The 13,051-nt window shown below is 44.1% G+C and overlaps 1 long non-coding RNA gene across 9 annotated transcripts in view; it reads right to left on the reverse strand.

Moving 5' to 3' along the window:
* LOC122236616 overlaps positions 1 to 13,051 on the reverse strand; it is a 133,322-nt gene that overhangs the window by 89,659 nt on the left and 30,612 nt on the right. The window contains exon 6 of one of the 9 annotated variants that reach the window (XR_006214713.1): positions 7,338 to 7,569. The exons of the other annotated variants lie outside the window; for them this stretch is intronic. This is a non-coding gene — a long non-coding RNA (uncharacterized LOC122236616). The remainder of the gene's footprint in view (positions 1 to 7,337; positions 7,570 to 13,051) is intronic. 9 annotated transcript variants of the gene reach the window in all.

Below are 13,051 nucleotides of genomic sequence, written 5' to 3' on the forward strand. Positions count from 1 at the left end.
CAAACGGGAAATCCGCATTCCTGTTTTATAGTGGATCATTTTGGCCTGAGTCAAATCCCTTTCATACTAACCATGTGACTTTAAACAACTCCCTTAACTTTTGTGTCTCAGTTTCCTCATTTGTAACATGGAGATAACAATGAAACCAGACTCGAAGTGTTACTGGGAGGGTTGCATGAAATCACACAACTGCCTAGCCCAGAACCTGGCACCTAGTAGGTACTCAGTGAATGTTAACCATAATTGTATCGGAAAAGAGCGCTTTGCAAGCTGTCAGGTACGACACAAACGCGGGTTACCTTCCATGGCATGAACGGTCACAGAATCAGCTTGTAACTGCTTCCAAATTACATGTTTCCCTTCTGTAAACAGACCCACGGGACAAAATGTGTCCCATCGTGGTGAGTTTCCTGTCTGGCCAGAGGAGGCTGAAGTAACAAGGGGGCAAGGGGGCGCCCTCCAAAGCCGGGGAGGAAAGTGAGGCAAGAGTGCAGCTTCCAAACTCCCTGCATCGTTGTAACTGAGTTGAAGGCCCGTAACCCCTGGAAAGTGATTCTGTCCTGGCTGAATGACATTGCTGGTACAGCCGTAAGTTTCATCTTGCACTGGTTATTAACCCTTAAAGTTTTCAGCCAGTCAACTGACAGAGAGGATAACTTGCTGGTAGCATTAGGTACTTGGGAGCCTACCATGGAACAGCAAGAATGATGGACTCAACGTTCAGCCATCTTTCCCCTTTCTCCCCTCAATACACACACTCTGCTCAAGGCTGTCAGTCCTATACACAGGGAGGCAGCCTGCTGTGATAGTGAAGGGAAGGCCCATGGCCAGACTACATGGATTCAAATGCTGTGTGACTTTGAGAAAGTTACCTCACTTCTCTGAACCACGGGTATAAGCAAATCATGGAAATGCTCATACCAGAGGGTTGTTGTGACGATTAAATGTGATAATATATTTTTTAAAATGTAGGTGATCAATAAACATTGGCTATTAGAATCACCATCATCTTCATCATCATCTGCATGGTTATTACACACGTTCCTCCTTCCTGTCAGGGCATCCACCCGCAAGTCTGACAGCCCAGCATCCTCTCTGCAAAACTACCAAACCTTCCGTGGCAACCAGTAACACTAAGTAAGGAGAGAATAGGAGGCCGGGTGCAGACGGGTCACAAATGCACTACACCAGAGGCCTGGATTAGGACAGGTCACATGCATGCAAAAGGCCTAGCACGTGGGCATCCAGGGGGAATGAAATACCATAGCCTTCGAGGCACTAAGGTTTAACACACAGCACAAGAGAACATTCCTTGGGAACGACTAATCTGAGCCTGTTTCACAGATGAGCAAAGTAGGGTGCAGAGGTAAAGGACCTGCCCAATGGGTTTGCATCAGAGACAGGAACCCAAGCCTCCCGAGGTCTGTCTAGTCCAGGGCTCTTCCATCACTCCCCACCAGCTTACTGACAAGTTGTACAAACTCTGATCCAGGTTTAGGCAGCCGAGAAAGGCAGGTTCAGTGCTGAGCCTCACCCCCTGGGGACTCTCGAAGCTACATCTACCAGTAAGCTGACTTTCTTCCCCTCCCTCCCTGTTTCAGGTCAGTTCCGCTTTCCCTCCGAGGTCCCAGACAGCCCTGCAACAAGATGCAGCTGGAACACAGCTTTTGCAATAAAACGCGGGGCCGTGGTCAAAACCTACTCCCACCCGTCTCTTCTCGTCCTTACTCACCCACGGTTCCTCTCCACTCTGGCCCTCACACTGGGGCCTTTTGACCACAAGCCCTACAGACTCTCCCAGGGAGCCCTTATTTCCCTGCTTCTGTCCCCTTCTGCCCCATCATCTTTGTTCTCACCTTCTGCACGAATGCCTTTCTAACCCCCACCCCAGGCTCGCCACTTGGGTATCCCTCCCTTTTCCGGTAAATCTCAATAAAAGCATCCTGAGCTCAGCCTCCTTCTGAATCACTTCCACCCACTGCCCAGATGGGATTCAAGTACCTCCCTTGCTGGTTCCCAAATGTGTATTTCCAGCCCTGTTTTTTTGCACTCGCCACGCTTTTCACATTTCTGCTTGCACAGTACCTGCAGCTCTTCGAGGGCAGTGACCATCTGCTGTCACATCCCTGGGACATAGCACGGTGCCTGGATTCTCAATAAATATTTGTTTGAGTGAATATAACACAAGTAAAAATATCTCAACTCTTTCATTTAGCTAAAACGGCCGTTGTTTGCATGTTAGTGACTTAAACCCCTTTCACGTTCCTTCACTGATGAAATATGCAACTGTTCTTTTTCCTGTTCGCCTGACTATGATTTCCATACCTCCCCTCATGAGGCATGGTCTCTTCTCCCTTCTTCTCTCCTCCAAAATCCATGATTTCAAAATTAACCTCTCAGCTCAAAGAATAAAGAGAGACACAAGGTCACAAGTGTTGCAGGATGTGGAATATTTTTGACTACCCGGGAAGTACAGCCCTTGCGACGACAGATACACGGCAGTAATGGTAGAAGGATCTCACTGCATACAGCGTCCGCGCTGTGGCTGAACAAAGGTGCTCTTGAAAGCCCCATGGCCACACTCAGGATCACCCACCCTAACAGGCACTCCCAAGAAGCATGCAAGTCTCCTCTGGGGCATCCCTCCTGGCTCTCCTTCCCACTTTCCCCTTTTTCCTCAAACGTCCAGCCCCACCTACCCACTCTCACCCTCAGCTGCTTGTGGCCTTGCCTACTCTTCCACTGGAAAGACAGGGTCCACCGCAAGAGAACTCCTGCGAGCTCGCACGTCCGCACGCTGCCCCGTGCATCTACGTCTGTACCCTCGAACCCTCCTTGTCTCCTGAGAAAGGCCGGGGCTTCCACCTGCGCGCTAGAACCCAGGCTTTCCTGCCTCTTCTCGGACATTTCTTCAGCTGTTCTTTCCTCTCTCATGCAGCATCCATTTTTCCTTCTTAAGCTAGATGCCTCCGTCAGACACGACATACCCTTTCCTTCCCATCTTAAAAAAGGAAAAATTTTAAAAACCCAGACCTCTCCCTAGTTACTTCCACATTTTCTCCTTCCCTTTCTAGCAAAGTTTCCCCAGAAGTTTTCACGAGCGGTGAACTTAACCCTTTGCGTCGTGACTTGAATCTATGCCACTCATACTTTTACTCTCAAAGCTCCATCAAGGTGCCCGATGCCTGCCACATTGCTAAAACTATGGTTTTGTCTTTGTCGCATTGACATTTCAGCAGCTTTTGTGACAGGCTTTAACTATCTTTTTTTAACTCCTCTTCACTGGCTCTTCTCCAGTTTTTCTCCTACTTGTCCGGACAGTCCATCCTGATCTTCCTTCCTGGTTGCCGCCCTTCATCTCCCAAATCTCTAAATGTTGGAGTATCCCAAGCTCGGCCCTAAATTCTCCGTACTCACTCCCTTGGTAATCTCATCTAGATTTGTATTTCGAAATACCATTTCTGTGCTAATGATTTCCAAAGATGTCAAATAGGCATCTTAAATTTATCATGACTAAAACTAAACTAAACTCTTGATACATAACCCCAAATTAGCCCCTTTACGGTTAATTGCGACTGAATTCTTCAGTTGCTGAGGCCAAAACTCTTGGAGTAATCTTTAGATCCTTTTTCCATTTACCCTACATCAGCTTGGTCAGCAAACTCTGTTGACTCTGCTTATTTTTTGCCTTCATCAGCATCTTCTATTATTATTAAAGGGCTCTACGCCTCACACAACTTCGGAAATTGAAAAGGAACCACGAATACTATCAAGAATGCCAAAGAATGCAGAAGACCCCACGAAAGAACCACAACTCTGCCTGACCCTCAGAACCCTCTTCATTCCCTGCCTCCCCTGATGGTTCTCCCCACATCTGCTAATAATATTGCTTAACTTTTTGTTTTGAAGAAATTATGCATTCACAGGAAGTTGCAAAGATAGTACAGAGATCCCGCGTGCCCTTCACCCAGTTTGCGTTGAGGTTGCATCTTACGGATGACTATAGCACAACATCAAAACCAGGAAATCAACGTTGGGGTACATGTACCATGCCAGTTAGTAAAAAATGTGGGTTTCTGTAAGCACCACTGCAAGCGAGATACAGAGCTAGTCTATTGTCACAAAGGACTTCCCCATGCCACCACTTTATAATCACATCCACCTCCCCTCATGCCTCCCCCCTGCAGAGTACTAATCTGTTTTCCATCCCTTTAATTGTATCATTCTGATAAAGTCGTGTAAATGGAGCCACACAACATGTGATCCTTTGAGACTGGCTGTTTTTCACTCAGCGTTATCCATGAAGTCCTTAGAAGTTATTGTATGTATCAGGGCACCTGGGTGGCTCAGTCAGTTGAGCGTCCGACTTCTGCTCAGGTCATGATCTCATGGTTCATGGGTTCAAGCCCTGCATTGGGCTCTGTGCTGACAACTCAGAGCCTGAAGCCTGCTTCAGATTCTGTGTCTCCCTCTCTTTCTGCCCCTCCCCTGCTCTCTCTCTGTCTCTCTCTCTCTCTCCCTGTCAAAAGTAAATAAACATTAAAAGAGTTTAAGAAATTATTGTATGTATCACTAATTTCTTCCTTTTTAATTGCTGAATAGTATTCTATGGTATGGATGTCCCACAGTTGTTTAACCACGTACTTACTGAAGGACATTTTGGTTGCTTCCGGTTTTTCACTATTACATAGGAAAATGCTATGAATAACCCTGTATAGGTTTTTGTGTAAACATAAGTATTCATTTCTCCGAGATAACTGCCCAGGAGTGCAATTGCTAGGCTGCATGATAAGTGTATATTTAGGGTTTTGTGTTTGTTTGTTGTTTGGGGGGGGGGGGGTTGTTTTTGTTTTTGTTTTTTAGAAACCGCCAAACCACTTTTCAGAGCGACTGTATGTACCATTTTCACATTCTGGGATATTTCCAGAATCCAACCACTTCTCACCACCAGGCCAGAATCCCGATCCAAGTCATAGTCCTCCCTCCCCGGATCATGTTAGGAGTGCCCTAACTGTCCTCTCTACTTTGACCTGTGTTGTCTCCCTACCCCTTCTGTCTATTTTCACTCAGCTGCATGAGTGATCCCAGGAAGGTGAAAATCAGGCTCTGTACTCCTCTGTCTGAGACCAAGCACTACCTTCCCATGCCACCCTCAGTAAAGTCAAATTCCTTATCATGATATCCTTTGGTTTTCCCTGTTCTCTGACTCTATTCCCCCGTCACTCCCCATCACTCACTCCCCTGCAGCTATGACAATGGCCTTCCTGCTCTGCCTACATGTGCCACACACTCTCTTGTCAGTACAGAGCCCAATCCGCTGTTTCCTTTTCCTGAAAGGCTCTTCCACACAGCTCATTCCCAAACTCCTCCAAGTCTTTGTTCAAGCACCCCTCTCAGTTATGCTTTCCTAGCCATTCTACCTCCCTAGCCATTCTACCTCCCTACCAGTCTTCTGTGCATTATCACCGCATACGTAACTGACCTTGGCTATTCTCTCTCACCCTTCCCTAGAATGCAAGCACTTTGAAGGCAAGGATTTGACACTGCTGAATTCCCAGTGTCCGAAATGATTCCTGGCACATAATAGATGCTCAATAAATATGTTGTAAGTGGATGGATAGATGAGTAAACAATCACTGACTAGAAAAATATGATTGCCAGCATTTCATGTTTGTTCTCAACGTCCCTGTGTACAATGCCATTCAGAGCACATTGAAATGGAGGTGAAAACTGGGGCATCTGGGTGACTCAGTCAGTTGAGCACCGACTCTTGGTTTTGGCTCCAGTCATGATCTCTTGGTTCATGAGTTTAATCCTTGCATGGGGCTCTGAGCTGGTGATGCAGAGCTTGCTTGGGATTCTCTCTCTCTCCCTCTCTCTCTGCCCCTCCCCTTTTTCCTCCCTCCCTCTCTCTCTCTCTCTATCTCAAAATAAATAAATAAACTTAAAAAAAAAATTTTTAAAAATGCACCAAGAGCATTTACAGATATTTCCAGAAAATAGTAACAAATACATATTGGTAAATGGATACATCAACAGTGCCTGGGGATACCTGGCTAGATTCCTTGCATTTCTGCATCTCTAGAACAAAACTCTGGAATAAAACTCTGAAGCGTCACATCAGAACACACAGCTCAGGAAGCCGCAAACCCATTCCCTGATAACCTAGAGAACAATGCACATACAATTCACTTCCACCCTTTGGTTGTCAATCCAAACCCAAGGACAGAATCTTTCATTCCTATGATGATTGTTTCTCAAAGCCTAAAAGAATGAAATGTCACCTCATTACCCACTGTATTACACTTTGAACTAACATTATGCTTAGTAAGAGAGAATTTAACCAAAACAACAGGCAAAGAGTTCGCAGCAGGTGTAAGAAAGTTCAAAGCCAATAAGGAGAGCTTGTTAATAGGCTGACAGGTACCATTAAAAGGCATGGATGTGCTAGAAAATAATCTAAATAGGCTAATTTATACGTTGCTTACTGATGTCAATTGTTATTTTTTTTTTGAGTGCTTGCTATGGAAATAGCCATATTATTATGTGCCGAGGTCATATTAATTCAACCAATCCCCCTGGATACTATGAGGAGGTAACACTGTAATGGGTCCCAGATTACAGAGAGCTCTAGCAACATGTCCAAAGACACACTGCCAACGAATGAGTCCCCGAGCCTCCCAAGCCCCGGCAGCCTGGCTCTGGATTGTGTTCTGCACTTTGGCTTTTCATCTTGTGTTAACATCTGAGCTAAAATATGTTACCCTCAGCATCTTGTTAAAAATTTAAGACCACCCAAGAGGTAAAGGAAGAGAGAACTTAAGAGCTGAAGTAAGTAACCTACCAAGTGGTAAAGAGGGTTTCCAACTCAGGGGCCTGACCCTTTTTTTTTTTAATGTTTATTTATTTTTGAGAGAGACAGAGACAGAGAGTGAGCAGGGGAGGCGTAGGAGAGAGAGGGGAACACAGAATCTGAGGCAGGCTCCAGGCTCTGAGCCACCAGCACAGAGCCTGATGCGGGCTCGAGCTCACAACTGCGAGATCATGACCTGAGCCGAAGTCAGACACTTAACCAACCCAGGGGCCTGACTCTTAAAGCCCATTTACTGGCCTCTTCTGGCCTCTCCTTCTACCTTTCTTACACCATCCCCGGGGAGGGGAGGGTGCTATCCACCGGCTGCCCACCCTCACTGCCTTCTCCCCACCCTGCAAGTCCCCCCTACCCACTACCTAGCTTCCTTTTCCTCCTTCCTTCAAAACACCTTTCCTTCAGTCATGTAGGAAAAGAAACAGATTCATCTATTGAGACTTTCCCTTCAACACAGGCTATTACTTACCTCAAATGAAGTTTTTATCTGTCAGTCTTCAGATGCCAAGATACGAATCTCAGAGAGCATCACGGAAATATTTTTGACTGGGGTAGGGGTGAGAGGTCTCTTTCTGGGAGACCACAAATCACATGCTCTGAACACTTGTCTTTGTCTACATACAATGCTGGCAAAACCATAGTAGGCCACACCGCCTGTGTGATCTCTGACAAGTCCTGTCATCTCTCTGTACCTCAGTTTCCTACACAAAAAGAAGATAAAAACAGACCTATGTCGTGGGGGTGTGGGAGGCTTCACTGACCTGCATACAGATAATACTGCTCAGAAAGTTCTTGGCATAAAATGAGTGCTATGTAAATGTTTGTTATCATTACCACTCTTATTAAATGCCCTGTGCACTGTCCTGGTGTGGAGTAAGGAGGCTTTCTCCCCTCCTCCGTTCCCAAACTCCTCTCGTCTAAAAAACACTTCTTGCCACTGGTTTGCAAGAAAGCTTGTTTTCTGCCTCTTGGAGTGGAGAATTGGGTTGACTTAATATTCCTTGCTATTCATATGGTGTGTTTCTTCCTTTAAAGCCCTCTTTGCCACCAACACTACTTTGCATGAGACTACACAAAGAAAGATTCTTGAAAAGGAAGGTTTTGAAAGAAATGTTTTGGGCCTCGTTTTCAGGAATGGCCAAGCTGGTTGAAGTCTGCTTATTGTGAGAAATGTGACACAACCTACCACAAAACAAGAATTTCCACAGTACATGGAAATGTACTTGGTTCAAATGCAAAAAAAAAAAAAAAAAAAAAAAGGTTATTTTAGATTTATCAGCACTTGAGAGTAAATTTGCATTATTCTGAATGCTTTGCATGCTGCTCCTTAGGCTTCTTTTAAAAGAAATTTAAGAGAAGGAAAAGAAAAAAGAACAGTGCAATAAAAAAAAGGGGGGGCCTCCTTTGCTTATATAACTCCCGCTATAGAGACTTAGCGAAAATCAACTGCTAAGCAATGTTATCCCATCTCATTGCACAATCCACTGATAATCTTCACCTCACTTGATGGAAACTTCTATGCTTCCTCCTACTTTTTCATGGGACTGTTCATCTTCCTCATTCAGAGTCTATTTCTCAAGCCATGAATTTTAAATTATTCTCATTTAACTCTTGCCTCACTCTGTACTCCGAGAAAAGCTCTGAGACTTACAGACAAGAAACACATCCCATTCTCTATTCCCTTCCCGAATATACGCTTCCATAAGTCACTGCAGTAACTCCCACACTATAATATGCGTAGCAACTTCGCATGAAAGGATTTGCTCAGGAAATTATGAAAGGAGCCAGATAAAAGGTTAAATATCTGCATGGTTGGGGATGAAGAGGTTTTCCTAAACAAGGTATCCTACGACACTCTGTTTCCTGTGAGCTTGAGGACAAGAACTCCTGCTCTCCGAGCAGAGGGATCAGTACCTGGCCAACAGTGACTCCCTTCAACTTGCACCAGTATGATTAAAAGATCAGCTTTTGTGCCTCCACACCTTTCTGCTCCCTTGTCTGGCCTGTACTTGACATAAAGACACTAGACTAAGTACTGTTGGAGCCCTGTGATTCTGCCCCACAGGTAAGACACGCTTAGCTGATGGCCCCATCTCAAATGATAAGTCAGTGCACTCTGATTGGAGCCACCACCTCCTCCTTGGCAATGGCTCTCCCACATACCCTTGGTTGTTCCTTCTGTCTGCTTCAGTAGACTGCCCTCCTTCAGCCAACAAAGCACCAATTGCTTTGACATCTTGTTATCACACATCCTGTTCACAAGCACAGATAAGAGGACCTGGGTCCAAATAAGCAGAGTGCTGTTGCATTCTCTTCATTAGATTGAGTGATTAAGTTACCTAATTAGGTGTCCTTAAGTCCATGGTGGCCAGATCTACACAGTTGAGCAGGATTTGTGTTGCTGGTTGAATCCAGAGAAAACATATGCTAATTTTGAGTTTTGCATTTATTTTATCCCTGTAGTTCTCCTTGGTTCCAAGAGTTCTCTTTGAAGTCAGCACACTGGTGTTGATCATTAGTGCACTGTTTTAATAACATCGGAGTCATTAACCCGCCTATTTGTCAATTAATGTCACTCAGTTCCATGGCACAGACTGCACTAGGTCTAGTCAATTGTCTCAGAAATAACTATAGGTTACCAAAAAGACCAACTTAAGAAAAAGTGGCTAGATCAGCATAAATCCACCATCCCAAGAGATAAAAAGGGGGGGGGGTCATTTTTCTTGTGTAAGCAGTTACATTGCATATAGAAGTGTTCCTTCAGGGGCGCCTGGGTGGCTCAGTCGGTTAGGCAGCTGACTTCAGCTCAGGTCAGGATCTCACGGTCCGTGAGTTCGAGCCCCGCGTCGGGCTCTGGGCTGATGGCTCAGAGCCTGGAGCCTGCTTCCGATTCTGTGTCTCCCTCTCTCTCTGCCCCTCCCCCACTCATGCTCTGTCTCTCTCTGTCTCAAAAATAAATAAAACGTTAAAAAAAAATTAAAAAAAAGAAGTGTTCCTTCAGAGTGCCACTCACTCAGTATTTATAGGAAGCCATAGACCAGCACCTGTACTAACACCTAGTAGGTGTAATTAAATACTACAGTGTCAAAAGTTCAGAGTCTAATGGTCACACGAGTACTGACATCACTATAACCAAAGCAGCTGTGGATTTTCTCTATGGTCTTGAAGCATAAAATGCAATGAAACTGGCTGTGCCCCCAGAGTAATTGTGACAAAGGTTAGCATACCATCAGAATCTATTATATTAATAAACTAGGTATAAAGGCTCTTCACCAATATAGATCATATTTGACATAAAAATATAGAGCCTGAAGTTGATAGTCCTCATATCAAAATGGCCATAAGGGTGGATATGCTGGCCCAAGTGCATGGCCCATCCTGTCCCAGAGGCAGATATATCCATATCGTGAAGATGAATTAATCAAGGTCCCTTTGCCAAACGCCATGGATTACTCAAATCCTGCCACCAAATTCCCTGGTTCTAAGAATCTTTGTACCTTGCCGATAGTTGTGAGATTCACTTGCTGCTGATACCGGCACTCATTTATTAACTGAATTCAATAAATAGGCCTTAACTATCTAGTTCAAACTTAGGAAACTTAAATTTTAGACAGCCATTGGTCAAAGAATTATATAAACACATATGAAATCCCACTTGTGATAAATGCTATGAATGGAAGGTATATAGTCCTAAAAGAGCAGAAAATAATCTGAAAATAACAGTATCGTTATTACAGTCATCAGGTAGAAATCAATCTAACATTTAAGTTTCAGAATCCTTGTGGGGATTAAATTTGATATATACAAAAACATATTTTTAACCTCCACATACTTAGATAAAACTAAGGATCATTTTACTATCAGCTAAGCTAGGTCGCAGAATAAGTAATAAATGAAATCTTGGTAACTAAATACATCAAAGATTCTCACTAAAGGCAAAAGCACCAGCAGGTGTGGCAGCCCTCCAGTGCAGCTCCCTCCAAGCAGTGATTCATCTTAGAATCCAGAGCATCTCAAGGTGTGGCTTCTAGATCACTATGGCAACAAAGGCCCATAAGGGTGAGGGACTTCAGAGTCTTGCATTGGCTCCCTATGCTCCACCATAAGGGCGCTAACAAATGTGGGGCGACGTGGATGTTCAGTAAATACTTCTGCCACGAGAGGGAGAAGCATGGCTCTTGAATGTGCGATCTAACTTTTTTGAGACCATTTCCCACTGATCAAGTGGAAAGGGTCGTTCAAGCTATCTCAAAAAGTTAAGAGGATTCATGTGAAGCCCTTATTTGCTGCAAGGAGCCATAGAAAAGGCTGTGACTGCTATTTTTACCACAACCACCAATGATACCAACACCAAAGAGAAGAATAAAAATTGAATTGAAGCATGATAGCCTGGACTAGTTTCTGCCAATGGAACAGGCCAGCCGTTCTGGCTGGGCACCTAGGAATGTGCAGCACCCTAGCAACCGTGTCCCTTGGGGACACAGTAGGGTAGCTAGAAACAGCACCCGAAGCAAACAGGTACAGACCCTGGCCCTTCCCTAACCTCTTGGAAAGCACAATTTCACTTCTAGGTCCCTGCACATTTACTTAGTGAGCTAGTCTAAAATTGCCTAACTGGGCCAACAGACCCAGTTCCAAAAAAAGCTAAATATACCTACTTACCTAAGTATTTTCTGATTCTAAATAATATTATCCTGGGTCAGAGATGAGCTATATTACTTGTTTAACTGCCATTATTGGTCCCTGTTTGACCATCATGGAACCAATGGCCCTGATCTCAATTACAGACCCTTCTTTACCCAACCGAAAACCAAGAAACCCATAAAGAAGCAATTCCTGGTTCTCGTTATGGCTCCCAATTGTCTTTGGTAAGATGGAAACTCAGGTGGTGTTTATCTATTTGAGAAATACTGTATTTACTTGTACTCTCCTAAGGATCGATCCTCAGCACCAGTATGTCTGCTTAATATGCTTCGCTTATTGCTTTGGTGATGGATACAACCATTAGGTGCACAGCATGACAAATGTATATTTGGGTTTGTGGAAATGATGTCAGGCTTTTTATCATGAATTTTAGTTGTCTGTCTGCATGTGCAGCTATTCACGGCCGGAGAACAGAAGCAGAAGAAGCAGCGTGCGAGAATGTGAAAGGCAATACCGAAATAAGAAAAAGAACGTTCCTAGAAAAAACAAGTAGGAGTGCAAGAGAATGAAATGAAAGTCATTGATTAGAAGAAAAAGTCTCAGAGATTCCAAAGATCAAAGGTTTAAAAAACCCAAAGGCTTGGAAGATTAATCTAAGCACTACCAAACTGCGAAAAACAATCTACAAGACCAATTGAAAACCAGATGGCTGTCCCAGAAAATAGAGTAAAATTGAGAATGCTGAGAAGCTAGAAATGATATGGTAAACAACAGTGGATTTATTTATTTTAAAAAGGTTTATAGCCACAATGTATATCATTATTAAAAAGCACTACGAAGACCCAAAGCAAATTAAAAAATAAAAACAAAAAACAGAAACACTACATGCCCGTTGTCTATTAAGAGAAGTTTTAAAACCTTGTAGGCTTGGGGCGCCTGGGTGGCTCAGTCGGTTAAGCGGCCGACTTCAGCTCAGGTCAGGATCTCACGGTCCGTGAGTTCGAGCCCCGCGTCGGGCTCTGGGCTGATGGCTCAGAGCCTGGAGCCTGCTTCCGATTCTGTGTCTCCCTCTCTCTCTGCCCCTCCCCCGTTCATGCTCTGTCTCTCTCTGTCTCAAAAATAAATAAAACGTTCAAAAAAAAAAAAAAAAAAAAACCTTGTAGGCTTTCCTACAAAAAAAAAAAAAAAAAAAGCTTGAGAAATCACACAAATAAAAGAGATTCACTATGTGGCCTTTTTACTGTTATTGGTAGAGATTCCTTCTTAACTAGAATAGGTTATCTGGCTGTTTTTAGCTTATTTTATGAAAAGTGTCTATTAATATTATGTCATATTGTGAAAATAAATAGGCTGAGGTGTTTCAAAATGTGCTTGTGCATGAGTGTATGTGACTGCTTGTATGTGCACAGTGTGTTTATGCACATCTGTGTAACTGGAGAGTGTGCAGGTATGCGGTTGTGCATGAGTGTGTGCGTATGCTGTGGTGTGTGTGTGAATATGCGAGTATATGTGACTGCATGCATGAGTGCCTGTGGGGTG

The sequence above is a fragment of the Panthera tigris genome, chromosome A1 (assembly GCF_018350195.1).
Source record: "Panthera tigris isolate Pti1 chromosome A1, P.tigris_Pti1_mat1.1, whole genome shotgun sequence".
NCBI classification, from domain to species: Eukaryota; Metazoa; Chordata; class Mammalia; order Carnivora; family Felidae; genus Panthera; species Panthera tigris.